This window comes from Tasmannia lanceolata, unplaced genomic scaffold (genome assembly GCF_043159265.1).
Source record: "Tasmannia lanceolata isolate RefF3 unplaced genomic scaffold, GAP_Taslan_0.1 ptg000003l, whole genome shotgun sequence".
NCBI classification, from domain to species: Eukaryota; Viridiplantae; Streptophyta; class Magnoliopsida; order Canellales; family Winteraceae; genus Tasmannia; species Tasmannia lanceolata.
Window position 1 is genome coordinate 32,497,203 of NW_027518680.1, and position 16,811 is coordinate 32,514,013.

The following is a 16,811-nucleotide window of genomic DNA, read 5'->3' on the forward strand; positions in this document are numbered from 1 at the left end:
CTTTCATTTAAACGGACTTCGTACGACAATGCGAATGGAAACTCTTTATTACTTTGACAACAGAGAGGCATGCTGGGTGCGATGATACCACCCCAATTTCACTAGATCACATCAGAACTCCGAAGTTAAGCGTGGATGGGCGAGAGTAGTGCTAGGATGGGTGACCTCTTGGGAAGTCCTCGTGTTGCACCCCGGTCACTTTTTTCCGCTATCTACCAGTTTTTTCGAACAATCTTTCGGTTCTGGAACTTCGACGAGGATTGAAATGCACGCTTAGTTCGACGCGTCCTAGGTGTCTGATCGGATATTATTTATTTTCTTCCGGATGGTGAATTCAAATACGTCCGGTCTTTATTAAGGCCGGGTGATAGTGTCGTTTGATTGGATAAACGGAATTCGTTCTGACATTTCATTTTCGGTCAAAATATAGCGGGGGTTTGTTTAGATTCAGTGACGTACCGGCCATGGCGGATGAGTGAACTAGTGGATGCGAGTCAGGAATCCGGTCGGAAGGTGTTTACTGGCAGTGAGCTACCCTTGGGTGAACAAATATCGTTCCGACGATAACTTTTGATCCGCCCGTCAGATCGTGACGAGTCTTATATTGATTAGGGGGTACTCGAGAAGATTCATCACGCTTTGAAAGCCTTGGCTGTCATCCTACTTCCCGACATGCTCGGATCGTCCATCCGATGTCATGTAGCAGGAGTTTATCACACTTACATTTAAACGGACTTTTTACCACAATGCGAATGGAAACTCTTTATTACTTTGAGAATGGAGAGGCATGCTGGGTGCGATCATACCAGCACAAATGCACTGGATCCCATTTGAACTTCGAAGGTAAATGTGCTTGGGAGAGAGTAATACTAGGATGGGTGACCTCCTGGGAAGTCCTCGGGTTGCACGCCTATCAATTTTTTCCGCTATCTACCACTTTTTTCGTACAATCTTTCGGTTCTGGAACTTCGACGAGGATTGAAATGCACGCTTAGTGCGACGCCTCCTAGGTGTCTCTTCGGATTATTTGTTTTCTTCCGGATGGTGAATTCAAATACGTCCGGTCTTTATTATGGCGGGGTGATAGTGTCGTTTGATTGGATACACAGAATTCGTTCTGACATTTCATGTGCGGTCAAAATATAGCGGGGGTTTCTTCAGATTCAGTGACGTACCGGCAATCGCAGATGAGTGTACTAGTGGATGCGAGTCAGGAATCCGGTCGGAATGTGTTTACTGGCAGTGAGCTACCCTTGGGTGCACAAATATCCTTCCGACGATATCTTTTGATCCGCCCGTCAGATCGCGGGCATTCTTATATTGATTCGGGGGTACTCGAGAAGATTCATCACGCCATGATGGCCGGGCGGTCATCCGGCTTCCGGACACGCTAGGATCGTCCATCCGATGTCATCTAACAGGATTTTTTCGCACTTTCATTTAAACGGACTCCGTAGGACAATATGAATGGAAACTCTTTATTACTTTGAGAACGGAGAGGCAGGCTGGGTGCGATCATACCAGCCCAATTGCACTGGATCACATCAGACTCCGAAGTTAAGCGTGGATGGGCGAGAGTAGTGCTAGCATGGGTGACCTCCTGGGAAGTCCTCGTGTTGCACCCCGGTCACTTTTTTCCGCTATCTACCACTTTTTTCGAACAATTTTTCGGTTCTGGAACTTCGACGAGGATTGAAATGCACGTTTAGTTCGATGCCTCCTACGTGTCTGTTCGGATGTATTTATTTTCTTTCAGATGGTGAATTCAAATACGTCCGGTCTTTATTATGGCGGGGTGATAGTGTTGTTTGATTGGATAAACGGAATTCGTTCTGACATTTCATTTGCGGTCAAAATATAGCGGGGGTTTGTTTAGATTAAGTGAGTGTATTAGTGGATTCGAGTTAGGAATCCGGTCGGAAGGTGTTTACTGGCAGTGAGCTACCCTTGGGTGCACAAATATCGTTCCGATGATAACTTTTGATTCGCTAGTCAAATCGTGGCGATTCTTATATTGATTCGGGGGTACTCGAGAAGATTCATCATGCTTTGACAGCCCAGGCGGTCATCCTGCTTCCCGACATGCTCAGATCGTCCATCTGATGTCATCTAGCAGGATTTTTTCGCACTTTCATCTAAACGGACATCGTACGACAATGCGAATGGAAACTCTTTATTACTTTGAGAATGGAGAGGCACACTAGGTGCGATCATACCAGCACAAATGCACTGGATCCCATTTGAACTCCAAAGTTAAACGTGCTTGGGCGAGAGTAGTACTAGGTTGGGTGACCTACTGAGAAGTCCTCGTGTTGCACCCCTATCACTTTTTTCCGCTATCTACCACTTTTTTCGAACAATCTTTCGGTTCTGGAACTTCGATGAGGATTGAAATGCACGTTTAGTGCGACGCCTCTTAGGTTTCGGTTCGGATGTATTTATTTTCTTTCGGATGGTGAATTCAAATACGTCCGGTCTTTATTATGGCGAGGTGATAGTCTCGTTTGATTGGAAAAACGGAACTCGTTCTGACATTTTATTTGCGGTCAAAATATAGAGACGGTTTGTTTAGATTCAGTGACTTACCGGCCATAGCGGATGAGTGAACTTGTGGATGCGTGTAAGGAATCCGGTCGGAAGGTGTTTACTGGCACTGAGCTACCCTTGGGTGCACAAATATCGTTCCGACGATAACTTTTGATCCGCCCGTTAGATCGTGGCGATTCTTATATTGATTTGAGGGTACTCGAGAAGATTCATCCCGCTTTGAGAGCCCTGGCGGTCATCCTGCTTCCCGACATGCTCGGATCGTCCATCCGATGTCATGTAGCAGGAGTTTTTAGCACTTTCATTTAAACGGACTTCTTACGACAATGCAAATGGAAACTCTTTATTACTTTAAGAATGGAGAGGCATGCTCTCTGCGATCATACCAGCACAAATGCACTGGATCCCATTTGAACTGCGAAGTTAGATGTGGTTGGGCGAGAGTAGTACTAGGATGGGTGACTTCCTGGGAAGTCCTCGTGTTGCACCCCTGTCACTTTTTTCCGATGTCTACCACTTTTTTCGTACAATCTTTCGGTTCTGGAACTTCGACGAGGATTGAAATGCATGCTTAGTGCGACGCCTCCTAGCTGTCTGTTCGGTTGTATTTATTTTCTTCCGGATGGTGAATTCAAATACGTCAGGTCTTTATTATGGCGGGGGTGATAGTGTCGTTTAATTGGATAAACGGAATTCGTTCTGACATTTCATTTGCGGTCAAAATATAGCGGGGGTTTGTTTAGATTCAGTGACGTACCGGCCATAGCGGATGAGTGTACTAGTGGATGCGAGTCAGGAATCCGGTCGGAAGGTGTTTACTAGTAGTGAGCTACCCTTGGGTGCCCAAATATCCTTCCGACGATATCTTTTGATCCGCCCGTCAATTCGTAGCGATTCTTATATTGATTCGAGGGTACTCAAGAAGATTCATCACGCTTTGACAGCCCTGGCTGTCATCCTGCTTCCCGACATGCTCGGATCGTCCATCCGATGTCATGTAGCAGGAGTTTTTCGCACTTTCATTTAAACTGACTTTTTACGACAATGCGAATGGAAACGCTTTATTACTTTGAGAATGGAGAGGCATGGTGGGTGCGATCATACCAGCACAAATGCCCTTGATCCCATTTGAACTCCGAAGTTAAACATGCTTGGGTGAGAGTAATACTAGGATGGGTGACCTCCTGGGAAGTCCTCGTGTTGCACCGCTGTCACTTTTTTCCGCTATCTACCACTTTTTTCGTACAATCTTTCGGTTCTGGAACTTCGACGAGGATTGAAATGCACGCTTAGTGCGACGCCTCCTAGGTGTCTCTTCGGATGTATTTATTTTCTTCCGGATGGTGAATTCAAATACGTCCGGTCTTTATGATGCCGGGGTGATAGTGTCGTTTGATTGGATAAACAGAATTCGTTTTGACATTTCATGTGCGGTAAAAATATAGCGGAGGTTTCTTTAGATTCAGTGACGTACCGGCCATCGCAGATGAGTGTACTAGTGGATGCGAGTCAGGAATCCGGTCGGAAGGTGTTTACTAGCAGTGAGCTACCCTTGGGTGCACAAATATCCTTCCGACAATATCTTTTGATCCGGCCGTCCGATCGCGGTGATTCTTATATTCATTCGGGGGTACTCGAGAAGATTCATCGCGCTATGACAGCCCGGGCGGTCATCGGACTTCCGGACACGCTAGGATCGTCTATCCGATATCATCTAGCAGGATTTTTTCGCATTTTCATTTAAACGGACTTCGCACGACAATGCGAATAGAAACTCTTTATTACTTTGAGAATGGCGAGGCATGCTGGGTACGATCATACCAGCACAAATGCACTGGATCCCATCAGAACTCCGAAGTTATGTTAAGCGTGCTTGGGCGAGAGTAGTACTACGATGGGTGACCTCGTGGGAAGTCCTCATGTTGCACCCCTGTCATTTTTTTCGCTATCTACCACTTTTTTCGAACAATCTTCTGGTTCTGGAACTTCGACGAGGATTGAAATGCACGCTTAGTGCGACGCCTCCTAGGTGTCTGTTCGGATGTATTTATTTTCTTCCTGATGGTGAATTCAAATACATCCGGTCTTTATTATGGCGGGGTGATAGTGTCGTTTGATTCGATAAACGGAATTCGTTCTGACATTTCATTTGCGGTCAAAATATAGCGGGGGTTTGTTTTGATTCAGTGACGTATCGGCCATAGCGGATGAGTGAACTAGTGGATGCGAGTCAGGAATCCGGTCGGAAGGTGTTTACTGGCAGTGAGCTACCCTTGGGTGCACAAATATCGTTCCGACGATAACTTTTGATCCGCCCGTCAGATCGTGGCGATTCTTATATTGACTCGGGGGTACTCGTGAAGATTCGTCACATTATGACGGCCATGGCAGTCATCCAGCTGACCGACATGCTCGGATCGTCCATCCGATGTAATCTAGAAGGATTTTTTTGCACTTTCATTTGAACGGACTTCGTAGGAAAATTCGAATGGAAACTCTTTATTACTTTGAGAACGGTGAGGCAAGCTGGGTGCGATCATACCAGCCCAAATGCACTGGATCACATCAGAACTCCGAAGTTAAGCGTGGATGGGCGAGAGTACTACTAGGATGGGTGACCTCCTGGGAAGTCCTCGTGTTGCACCCCGGTCACTTTTTTCCGCTATCTACCACTTTTTTCGAACAATTTTTCAGTTCTGGAACTTCGACGAGGATTGAAATGCACGCTTAGTGCGACGCCTCCTAGGTGTCTGTTCGGATGTATTTATTTTCCTCCGGATGGTGAATTCAAATACGTCCGGTCTTTATTATGGCGAGGTGATAGTGTTGTTTGATTGGATAAACGAAATTCGTTCTGACATTTCATTTGCGGTCAAAATATAGCGGGGGTTTGTTTAGATTCAGTGACGTACCGGCCATAGCAAATGAGTGAACTAGTGGATGCGAGTCAGGAATCCGGTCGGAAGGTGTTTACTGGCAGTGAGCTACCATTGGGTGCACAAATATCGTTGTGAAGATAACTTTTGAGCCGCCCGTCAGATCGTGGCGATTCTTATATTTACTCGGGGGTACTCGAGAAGATTCGTCACATTATGACGGCCATGGCGGTCATCCAGCTGCCCGACTTACTCGGATCGTCCATCTGATGTCATCTAGAAGGATTTTTTCGCACTTTCATGTAAACGGACTTCGTACGACAATTCGAATGGAAACTTTTTATTACATTGAGAACGGAGAGGCAAGCTGGGTGCGATCATACCAGCCCAAATTCACTGGATCACATCAGAGCTCCGAAGTTAAGCGTGGATGGGCGAGACTACTACTAGGATGGGTGACCTCCTGGGAAGTTGTCGTGTTGCACCCTGGTCAATTTTTTCCACTATCTACCACTTTTTTCGAACAATCTTTCTGTTCTGGAACTTCGACGAGGATTGAAATGCACGCTTAGTGCGACGCCACTTAGGTGTCTGTTCGGATGTATTTATTTTCTTCCGGATGGTGAATTCAAATACATCCGGTCCTTATTATGGCTAGGTGATAGTGTCGTTTGATTGGATAAACGGAATTAGTTCTAACATTTCATTTGCGGTAAAATTATAGCGGGGGTTTGTTTAGATTCAGTGACGTACCAGCCATAGCGGATGAGTGTACTATTGGATGCGAGTCAGGAATCCGGTCGGAAGGTGTTTACTGGCAGTGAGCTACCCTTGGGTGCACAAATATCCTTCCGACGATATCTTTTGATCCGCCCGTCAGATCGCGGCGATTCTTATAATGATTCGGGCGTACTCGAGAAGATTCACCGCGCTACGGCAGCCCGGGCGGTCATCCGGCTTCCGGAGATGTTGGGATACTCCATTCGATGTCATCTAGCTGGATTTTTCCGCACTTTCATTTAAACGGACATCGTACGACAATGCGAATGGAAACTCTTTATTACTTTGAGAATGGAGAGGCATGCTGGGTGTGATCATACGAGCACAAATGCATTGGATCCCATTTGAACTCCGAAGTTAAACGTGCTTGGGCGAGAGTAGTAGAAGGATGGGTGACCTCCTGGGAGGTCCTCGTGTTGCACCCTTGTCACTTTTTTCTGCTATCTACCACTTTTTCGAACAATCTTTCGGTTCTGGAACTTCGACGAGGATTGAAATGCACGCTTAGTGCGACGCCCCCTAGGTGTCTGTTCGGATGTAATTATTTTCTTCCGGATGGTGAATTCAAATACGTCAGGTCTTTATTGTGGCAGGGGGTGATAGCGTCGTTTAATTGGATAAACGGAATTCGTTCTGACATTTCATTTGCGGTCAAAATATAGCGGGGGTTTGTTTAGATTCAGTGACGTACCGACCATAGCGGATGAGTGTACTAGTGGATGCGAGTCAGGAATTCGGTCGGATCCGCCAGTCAGATCGTGGCGATTCTTATATTGATTCGGGGGTACTTGAGAAGATTAATCATGCTTTGACAGCCCTGGCGGTCACCCGGCTTCTCTACGTGCTCGGATCGTCCATCCGATGTCATCTAGCAGGATTTTTTCGCACTTTCATTTAAACGGACTTCGTACGACAATGCGAATGGACACTCTTTATTACTTTCAGAATGGAGATGTATGTTGGGTGCGATCATACGAGCACAAATGCACTGGATCTGATTACAACTCTAAAGTTAAGCGTGCTTGGGCGAGAGTAGTACTAGGATGGGTGACCTCCTGGGAAGTCCTCGTGTTGCACCCTGTCTCTTTTTTTCGCTATCTACCACTTTTTTCGAACAATCTTCGGATTCTGGAATGTCGATAAGGATTGAAAGACCCATTTAGTGCGACGCCTCATAGGTTTCGGTTCGGATGTATTTATTTTCTTCCGAATGGTGAATTCAAATACGTCCGGTCTTTATTATGGCGGGGTGATAGTGTCGTTTGATTGGATAAACGGAATTCGTTCAGACATTTCATTTGCGGTCAAAATATAGCGGGAGTTTGTTTAGATTCAGTGACGTACCGGCCATAGCGGATGAGTGAACTAGTGGATGCGAGCCAGGAATCCAGTCGGAAAGTCTTTACTGGCAGTGAGTTACCTTTGGGTGAACAAATATCGTTCCGACGATAACTTTTGATCCGCCCGTCAGATCGTAGCGATTCTTATATTGATTCGGGGGTACTCGAGAAGATTAATCACGCTTTGACAGCCTTGGTGGTCATCCTGCTTCCCAACATGCTCGGATCGTCTATCCGATGTCATCTAGCAGGAGTTTTTCGCACTTTCATTTAAACGGACTTCTTACGACAATGCGAATGGAAACTCTTTATTACTTTGAGAATGGAGAGGCATGCTGGTGCGATCATATCAGCACAAATGCACTGGATCCCATTTGAACTCGGAAGTTAAACGTGCTTTGGCGAGCGTAGTACTAGGATGGGTGACCTCCTTGGAAGTCCTCGGGTTGCACCCCTATCAGTTTTTTCGGCTATCTACCACTTTTTTCGTACAATCTTTCGGTTCTGGAACTTTGACGAGGATTGAAATGCACGCTTAGTGCGACACCTCCTAGGTGTCTGTTCAGATGTATTTATTTTCTTCCGGATGGTGAATTCAAATACGTCCGGTCTATATTATGGCGGGGTAATAGTGTCGTTTGATTGGATAAACGGAATTCGTTCTGACATTTCATTTGCGGTCAAAATATGGCGGAGGTTTGTTTAGATCCAGTGACGTACCGTCCATAGCGGATGAGTGTACTAGTGGATGCGAGTCAGGAATCCGGTCGGAAGGTGTTTACTGGCGGTGAGCTACACTTGGGTGCACAAATATCGTTCCGACGATAACTTTTGATCCGCCCGTCAGATTGTGGCGTTTCTTATATTGATTCGGGGGTACTCGAGAAGATTCATCACGCATTGGCAGCTCTGGCAATCATCCGGCTTCTCTACATGCTCGGATCGTCCATCCGATGTCGTCCAGCCGGATTTTTTCGCACTTTCATTTAAACGGACTTCGTACGACAACGCGAATGGAAACTCTTTACTAGTTTAAGAATGGAGAGGCATGTTGGGTGCGATCATACCGCCACAAATGCACTGGATCACATCAAAACTCCGAAGTTAAGCGTGCTTGGGCAAGAGTAGTACTAGGGTGGGTGACCTCTTGGGAAGTCCTCGTGTTGCACCCCTGTCACTTTTTTCGAACAATCTTTCGGTTCTGGAACGTCGATGAGGATCGAAATACACGTTTAGTGTGACGCCTCATAGGTTTCGGTTCGGATGTATTTATTTTCTTCCGGATGGTGAATTCAAATACGTCCGGTCTTTATTATGGCAGGGTGATAGTGTCATTTGATTAGATAAACAAAATTCGTTCTTACATTTCATTTGCGGTCAAAATATAGCGGCCGTTTGTTTAGATTCAGTGATGTACCGGCAATAGCGGATGAGTGTACTAGTGGATGCGATTCAGGAATCGGATCGGAAGGTGTTTACTGGCAGTGAGCAACCCTTGGGTGCACAAATATCGTTCGGACGATAACTTTTGATATGCCCGTCAGATTCTTATATTGATTCGGGGGTACTCGAGAAGATTCATCACGCTATGACAGCCGGGGCGGTCATCCGGCTTCCGGACATGCTGGGATCGTCCATCCGATGTCATCTAAATGGACTTTTTTGCACTTTCATTTAAACGGACTTCGTACGACAATGCGAATGTAAACTCTTTCTTACTTTGAGAATGGCGAGGCATGCTGAGTGCGATCATACCAGTACAAATGCACTGCATCCCATCAGAACTCCGAAGTTAAGCGTGCTTGGGCGAGAGCAGTACTAGGATGGGTGACCTCCTGGGCAGTCCTCGTGTTGCACCCCTGTCAATTTTTTCCGCTATCTACCAATTTTTTCGAACAATCTTTCGGTTCTGGAACTTCGAGGAGGATTGAAAGGCACGTTTAGTGCGACGCCGCGTAGGTTTCGGTTTAGATGTATTTATTTTCTTCCGGATGGTGAATTCAAATATGTCCGATCTTTATTATGGCGGGGTGATAGTGTCTATTGATTGGATAAACGGAATTCGTTCGGACATTTCATTTGCGGTCAAAATATAGCGAGGGTTTGTTCAGATTCAGTAACGTACCGGCCATAGCGGATGAGTATACTAGTGGATGCGAGTCAGGAATCTGGTCGGAAGGTGTTTACTGGAAGTGAGTAACCCTTGGGTGCACAAATATCGTTCCGACGATAACTTTTGATCCGCCCGTCGGATCGTCGCGATTCTTATATTGATTCGAGGGTACTCGAGAAGATTCATCACGCTTGGACAGCCATGGCGGTCATTCGGCTTCCCGCCACGCTCAGATCGTCCATCTGATGTCATTTAGCAGGATTTTTTTGCACTTTCATTTGAACGGACTTCGTACGACAATGCGAATGGAAACTCTTTATTACTTTGAGAATGGAGAGGCATGATGGGTGCGATCATACCAGCCCAAATGCGCTGGATCCCATTTGAACTCCGAAGTTAAACGTGCTTGGGCGAGAGTAGTACTAGGATGGATGACCTCCTAGGAAGTTGAAATCCAAGTAGTGACTTGGTTTGGCAACCTAGAGGGGGGGTGAATAGGATGTTTATAAAACTTTTACCTTTTGAAAACTTTTACTAAAATTTCACCCAAGACTTATCCCTTGTTTAATTAAGTTTGAAATAGTTGAACTTAAACAATATTACAAATTAATAAAAGTTCAAAAACCCTTGTTAATTAGCAAACTTAATTAGGTGATTTAGCCTAGTTAGCAAGGTACCAATATTCAATCAAAACCAAAATGCTAACTACTCACTCAATTCCAAATATGTAAGAATGCAAGCACAAATAAATAAGAAAGTGAGAGGGAGAGAAAGATAGAGAAATACCAACACAAGTGACACAAAGATTTATAGTGGTTCGGCAAACGGCCTACTCCACTCTACTCAAGGTCGCACTTGAGGATTTCCACTATTGAGACCTCCACGACGCCCGGCTCCGAGGCTTTTACACTCCAAGGGAATTAGATAAGGATGCCCTTCCACCTTTACAATGACTCTCCTTCTCCGCCGAGTTCTAAGCGCTTTCTCCCAAGGGAATTAAACACGGATGCCCTTGCCACCGATCGAATAAAGAAGAAGATAAAAGCTTTGCCTCTATGTAGGCTACAATGCAAGTTGAAGCTCCAAGGATGCTCTCAAGAATAAACAAGTTTAAGCCTAAACCAATCTCAAAAGATTTTCTCAAATCAAGGCACAAAGAGTTTGGTTGGTGAGAGAATTTAACCAAAAATAGTTCACAAATGATTTTCTATGGTTTGTTGAAGTTGGACAATGTTCCTCTAGTGTTTTGGACCCTTGAATGGGTATATATAAAGTCCCAACTCCATGTGACCGTTTGGGGGGTAAAACAGTCAAAACTGGGTCAAAAAATCAACTAGCCGTTGCACCCCAACGGCTATATTTTTTTGAAGAAAAACATTTCTCGGAGTTCCGAGAAAAATTCTCGGAGTTCCGAGCGAAATTCTCGGAGTTCCGAGCAAATCTCGGAGTTCCGAGAATTCAAACAGAGCCTTTAAATTTAGAATCTGGTGCATTTCTCGGAGCTCCGAGAATGTTCTCGGAGTTCCGAGCTCGGAGCTCCGAGAATAATTCTCGGAGTTCCGAGACTGGTTTCCAGCAAACAGTGTCGAACTTGTAAAATTCATATCTCCCTCATTTCTCGTCGGATTTTGACGTTTCTATACTCTACGGATATGAGAAAAATGAGAGCTATCTGTTAAAAATATTTTCAAAAATATTTGAAAATGTTTTAAATAAGTTTTGATAGGATTTAGTTGCTGGTCCAGGTTGTTGCTTCGGAACTCTGTTTTGTTCATTCTTGTGTTGAATGCCATATGGGTCCCAACATGTTGGTACACCACCATGGCCATTCACTTATCCATTTAAGTCCTTAAAGGGTGTGTTAGTCTCTTTGAAAAACATATTTTAGGGGTTTTAAGATGTGCCTTGATCAAGAGAAAACACAAGAGAGAAAGGTGATACATACTACCCTTTTTAACACTCTCTTGAATGAACTCTTGAGCCAATCTTCATTTGATCTTCAATGTGGTTCTTGGATTGCTTGTGGGATCTTCACTTGAGCTCCTTGCTTTAACATCTTCCAAGGATGATGCCACCAATGTGTTCAAGCTCCTTTGCATGTTGATCCTCAAGCATGTGTTGTGTTGCATTGTGTAATGGCGATATGACATGTCAAGCATGTCAAGTTCCTGTCTAAGACACAACACTCAAGGCAACTGATCAGTCCATAAACGACTAATCAATTTGTGTTTGTTAATCATCAAAACAAGGTGATTGAATGAACCCATGGGGAATCCTTGGGGAACCCTTGGGCTTACAATCTCCCCCTTTTTGATGATGACAAACCAAATTGATTAGATAGGTGGGAGGAACCTCTTATGAGGATTAGATGGACAATTTAATCATGACTACTCCCCCTCAACATATGCATGAGATATATTCAACAAGGTATAATACAAGAATGCATATGATAATGGATCTAATCAATTATACAAATTCTCCCCCTTTTGGCATAAGCAAAAAGGAAGAATTAAGCACTTAAGCACAATACATAAAGCATCAAGATATACAATGAGAATATGATGCTCCCCCTAGTTTCTTATCATGATTTACCAATTAAATTAATGTATATATGGCATGATAAGATATAATCAACATAGGAAAGGAATGACACAAAACAAATCAAGCCTATGTTGGAAAAACAAAGAGACATTCCAAATTTAGCACAACTTTTTAGGGTATATCTTAGTATATATATAATTCCAATATAAATCTACCCTATGACCCAAAATATAGTAATAGATTAGCAAGTTAAAGCTTATATTTTACTTATCATGAAAGAAATTAAGCAAGTTTTAGACTTAGCATGATAAGCCCCCTTTTATTTTTAAAATTCCTATTAGAATCTTATCATGAGGTGATGTGTAAGTATAGACTCATCATGATAAGCAAGAATATATATATTTCAAGTTAAAAATATATTCTTAAATTGTCATGCATAGAAATGGACATTTGATCCTAATATGGCTAACTATTAGGATATATGGCATGACAGTGAAACTTATCATGAAAATACAAATTTTCAAGTGAAAGTACACATGATAAGCAATCAAATTCATAGAGATTAAGATTACAAAGTATAATTTTCTCCTATGAATGGGAAACAAGAAAGATATTCAAGATTGAGCACAAAATTCAAAAAGATGAACATTTAAGCCTTTTTTTGTTTTTTTTTTTTGTTTTTTGTTTTTTTGTTAAAGTATGAACATATAAGCACATATAGGTGGGGAATGAAAAAATGAACTATATAAGCAAGTCATTATAGTCATTTTAAACATGAATATAGCAAAGGTAATCTCTCCCCTTTGTATTTGTCATTTGCCTTATATAAAAACAAGGTATGACATTACACAATAGGCCAAAGATATGACAATTGAATGCTTGGCCATCAAAACTTATTCTTGGAATAGATGATACCAATCTAGATCATCCAAGATAAGTCTAAAAGCCTAAAAGATATGACTTTAAGTCCTAAGCTATGGGCTTTTTGTCTTAAAACAGTCACATGCTAGATGATACCAATTTAGGAGCATAAGACAAGCCCGAACTAACCACATATGGAGCAATCATGGCTCCTAATGGGTGTACTTATCATAATCCAAATGATATATACATTGAGTATCATATGATAAGCCACTAAGGACAAATCTTGACCTTTAAGCTCCCCCTTTGAAAGAGAGTCATGCAATGCATGAATCCAAAGTGTAGTCCTAACATAGACTCTAAGGATCTTCAAATGAATGATTTTAGATCAACCCTTGGGCTAAGAAGACACTTTACTCTCCAAGTGTCGGTTTATCATGATAAAATGATAGTCATAGTTTAGCTCATCATGATAAACAAGCATAGCACAAAAGATGTTCAATCTTTGGCTCATGCTCCCCCTAAATGTGATATAATATTTTTCAAATTTAAGTTTTACTTCCCTAAGTATGCAACATATATAACTAGCCAGGGAGATCACATGTAAATGTATACCTATTCATGTTTGAGAGGTAGGCACAATGCCAATTTGTTAAATATTTTAATTACGGTGAGTGTACCATCTCCCTCTTAGAATCTAAGAAGGCTAAGGGCACCAATTGAGTGACTTTTAAGTTAAAGTTTGACATCTCATACATGTAGATATAATCAACCAAGGGGTGATATCTATAGAATATATATATATAAGAATTCCAATTTGACTTGATTCTATAGAACTTAGACATAGAAGAATGGACATTAAAGAACCATGTCTAAGAGAGACATCCATGGCTCATGAGTGAGAGTATACCACTATGGGTAATCATGAGGAAGATATGATCTATATCAAAGCTTCCATGGATAGTCTACCATGTTTGGACACAATGATCATGATACATAAGGTACATGGTCCAAACATCTTCTTCCTACATTCACATACCACAAATGTAAAGATAAGGCATTAAGCACATAGTGCATAAGCCCATTGAAAACCAAGATGTGTGGGAGATATATGTTCCCATCATAATCTAGTGTACACAATCACCATAGTGAATTTTAATTTTACTCAAGTGAGTAAATGCCCAAATATGATTCTAGATTCCTATGATATTTTCATTTCAAGTGATACATTGAATCTAGGCATATTTTCAACTTCCTTACAAATTATATCCTTTTATGAATTTTGGGAAGAGACCAAGGATTTTAAAACCATTTAGGTTCAAGTCTTAAACCTATGGGTTTCCTTTGGTTTTGCTAGAAAGATGTGATCATTTAATGTAATTACTAGCAACTACCAATATGGGTTCAAATGCTAAGGATATACTTGTAGATTTAATTTGAACACATGGGCAAGTGATGTGGTTGTATATTCTATTAGGATCAAATTATGGTTTTCACATTAAATTCTATAGTGGCATGAATGTGGATGAATACTAAGTGTAATAAGATCTAAATCATAGTGTGTGCACTTAGAGTAGAACGTATAGATACATGAGAATCAAACAAGAATAAGTACATGGTATCTACACAAACAAATCTATCAAAAGATATTTCATTTTAAGCTCATTACCCCTAAATCTACTAATCATATGATGTGATTCAAGTAGGGGATTTTGGAACCCAAACCATCTTGGTTCCAAGCAAGTTTGCTCTAGGTGATAAGTCCTTTTTAACCCAAACAAACTTACTGCTTTTTACAAATCTAAACATACATTTAGATTTGTAATGTCCAAATCTACCACAAAAATCACAAGACATATATGAGTAGGTAGATGGACGGGATGAACATGATGATCTACAAGAATGGTCATGATGGCAATTATGTTTTACACTTTCTTGTAGTTTGTAATTTTCCAACTCAAGTTTCTCATTCTTGATTTTCAAATCATTGATTTCCATTTTGAAGTTATTTGTTTCAAGAGATGAGGAATTCTTGATTTTATCTTCTTCTTCTTTAAGGAGTTCATTTTCTTCTCTTAGTGATTTAATGGTTTCACTTAGTTCGATAAAATTATTTTCAAACATTTCATTCTCTTCACTAAGATGTGCATGGTCTATTTCTAGTGACCTAAACTCCTTGTGAATACTAGCTAAATTATTTTTCAAGTTTGAATTCTTAGTTAGTTGATCCTCAAGTTTCTTATTCAAATCTTGAAAAGCACAATGTAGTTCTTCAAATGTGAAATCAATATTTTCCAAAGCATTTTCATTAGATTTCTCAATTATTCCACTTAAGCATAGGATTTCACTTTGACAAGATTTTTCAAGTTTGTTTAAAATCTCTTTAGCATTAGTACATGAGGATACCTTCTCATAAATGTGTGGTGGTAATGCACAACATGTTGCAATTAGGGCTTTCGTATTTAATAAAGATAATTTTTTATTATATTCATTTAATCCTTTAGATTTAGCATTTAAAATAAATCCATTTTCAATTATCTTTACCATATCTTTATCTAGATCTTTTAAGTATGTCTTCATATGGATCAACCATGATCCATAATCCGAACCATCCAAAATAGGTAGTCTAGATCCCATCTTTTAAGTTGCCAAAAAAAACTAGATCGTTCAACTCTTAACCGGTTAGGGTCTTAATCAAGAGCCCAAGCTCTGATACCAATTGAAATCCAAGTAGTGACTTGGTTTGGCAACCTAGAGGGGGGGTGAATAGGATGTTTATAAAACTTTTACCTTTTGAAAACTTTTACTAAAATTTCACCCAAGACTTATCCCTTGTTTAATTAAGTTTGAAATAGTTGAACTTAAACAATATTACAAATTAATAAAAGTTCAAAAACCCTTGTTAATTAGCAAACTTAATTAGGTGATTTAGCCTAGTTAGCAAGGTACCAATATTCAATCAAAACCAAAATGCTAACTACTCACTCAATTCCAAATATGTAAGAATGCAAGCACAAATAAATAAGAAAGTGAGAGGGAGAGAAAGATAGAGAAATACCAACACAAGTGACACAAAGATTTATAGTGGTTCGGCAAACGGCCTACTCCACTCTACTCAAGGTCGCACTTGAGGATTTCCACTATTGAGACCTCCACGACGCCCGGCTCCGAGGCTTTTACACTCCAAGGGAATTAGATAAGGATGCCCTTCCACCTTTACAATGACTCTCCTTCTCCGCCGAGTTCTAAGCGCTTTCTCCCAAGGGAATTAAACACGGATGCCCTTGCCACCGATCGAATAAAGAAGAAGATAAAAGCTTTGCCTCTATGTAGGCTACAATGCAAGTTGAAGCTCCAAGGATGCTCTCAAGAATAAACAAGTTTAAGCCTAAACCAATCTCAAAAGATTTTCTCAAATCAAGGTACAAAGAGTTTGGTTGGTGAGAGAATTTAACCAAAAATAGTTCACAAATGATTTTCTATGGTTTGTTGAAGTTGGACAATGTTCCTCTAGTGTTTTGGACCCTTGAATGGGTATATATAAAGTCCCAACTCCATGTGACCGTTTGGGGGGTAAAACAGTCAAAACTGGGTCAAAAAATCAACTAGCCGTTGCACCCCAACGGCTATATTTTTTTGAAGAAAAACATTTCTCGGAGTTCCGAGAAAAATTCTCGGAGTTCCGAGCGAAATTCTCGGAGTTCCGAGCAAATCTCGGAGTTCCGAGAATTCAAACAGAGCCTTTAAATTTAG

The 16,811-nt window shown here is 41.6% G+C and overlaps 10 non-coding genes and 5 pseudogenes across 10 annotated transcripts; all 15 read left to right on the forward strand.

Annotated features, from left to right (window-relative positions):
- Window positions 1-74: 74 nt before the first annotated feature.
- LOC143875391 (5S ribosomal RNA) lies at window positions 75-193 on the forward strand. Its single transcript, XR_013250037.1, has one exon. It is a non-coding gene; the product is annotated as a 5S ribosomal RNA (ribosomal RNA).
- Window positions 194-792: 599 nt separating this feature from the next.
- LOC143875368 (5S ribosomal RNA) lies at window positions 793-911 on the forward strand. The gene has a single exon (XR_013250018.1). It is a non-coding gene; the product is annotated as a 5S ribosomal RNA (ribosomal RNA).
- A 596-nt stretch (window positions 912-1,507) lies between these two features.
- Window positions 1,508-1,625, forward strand: LOC143870108 (5S ribosomal RNA; annotated as a pseudogene).
- Window positions 1,626-2,202: 577 nt separating this feature from the next.
- LOC143874867 (5S ribosomal RNA) lies at window positions 2,203-2,321 on the forward strand. Its single transcript, XR_013249535.1, has one exon. It is a non-coding gene; the product is annotated as a 5S ribosomal RNA (ribosomal RNA).
- Window positions 2,322-2,919: 598 nt separating this feature from the next.
- Window positions 2,920-3,038, forward strand: LOC143870105 (5S ribosomal RNA; annotated as a pseudogene).
- A 599-nt stretch (window positions 3,039-3,637) lies between these two features.
- Window positions 3,638-3,756, forward strand: LOC143875407 (5S ribosomal RNA). Its single transcript, XR_013250052.1, has one exon. It is a non-coding gene; the product is annotated as a 5S ribosomal RNA (ribosomal RNA).
- Window positions 3,757-4,354: 598 nt separating this feature from the next.
- On the forward strand, window positions 4,355-4,478 carry LOC143875377 (5S ribosomal RNA). The gene has a single exon (XR_013250027.1). It is a non-coding gene; the product is annotated as a 5S ribosomal RNA (ribosomal RNA).
- Window positions 4,479-5,075: 597 nt separating this feature from the next.
- Window positions 5,076-5,194, forward strand: LOC143875269 (5S ribosomal RNA). Its single transcript, XR_013249926.1, has one exon. It is a non-coding gene; the product is annotated as a 5S ribosomal RNA (ribosomal RNA).
- Window positions 5,195-5,792: 598 nt separating this feature from the next.
- On the forward strand, window positions 5,793-5,911 carry LOC143870100 (5S ribosomal RNA; annotated as a pseudogene).
- Window positions 5,912-6,509: 598 nt separating this feature from the next.
- On the forward strand, window positions 6,510-6,628 carry LOC143875357 (5S ribosomal RNA). The gene has a single exon (XR_013250009.1). It is a non-coding gene; the product is annotated as a 5S ribosomal RNA (ribosomal RNA).
- A 536-nt stretch (window positions 6,629-7,164) lies between these two features.
- LOC143875372 (5S ribosomal RNA) lies at window positions 7,165-7,283 on the forward strand. Its single transcript, XR_013250022.1, has one exon. It is a non-coding gene; the product is annotated as a 5S ribosomal RNA (ribosomal RNA).
- Window positions 7,284-7,879: 596 nt separating this feature from the next.
- On the forward strand, window positions 7,880-7,998 carry LOC143870084 (5S ribosomal RNA; annotated as a pseudogene).
- Window positions 7,999-8,596: 598 nt separating this feature from the next.
- Window positions 8,597-8,715, forward strand: LOC143875263 (5S ribosomal RNA). Its single transcript, XR_013249921.1, has one exon. It is a non-coding gene; the product is annotated as a 5S ribosomal RNA (ribosomal RNA).
- Window positions 8,716-9,284: 569 nt separating this feature from the next.
- LOC143875224 (5S ribosomal RNA) lies at window positions 9,285-9,403 on the forward strand. Its single transcript, XR_013249880.1, has one exon. It is a non-coding gene; the product is annotated as a 5S ribosomal RNA (ribosomal RNA).
- Window positions 9,404-10,001: 598 nt separating this feature from the next.
- LOC143870134 (5S ribosomal RNA) lies at window positions 10,002-10,124 on the forward strand (annotated as a pseudogene).
- The last annotated feature ends 6,687 nt before the right edge of the window (window positions 10,125-16,811 follow it).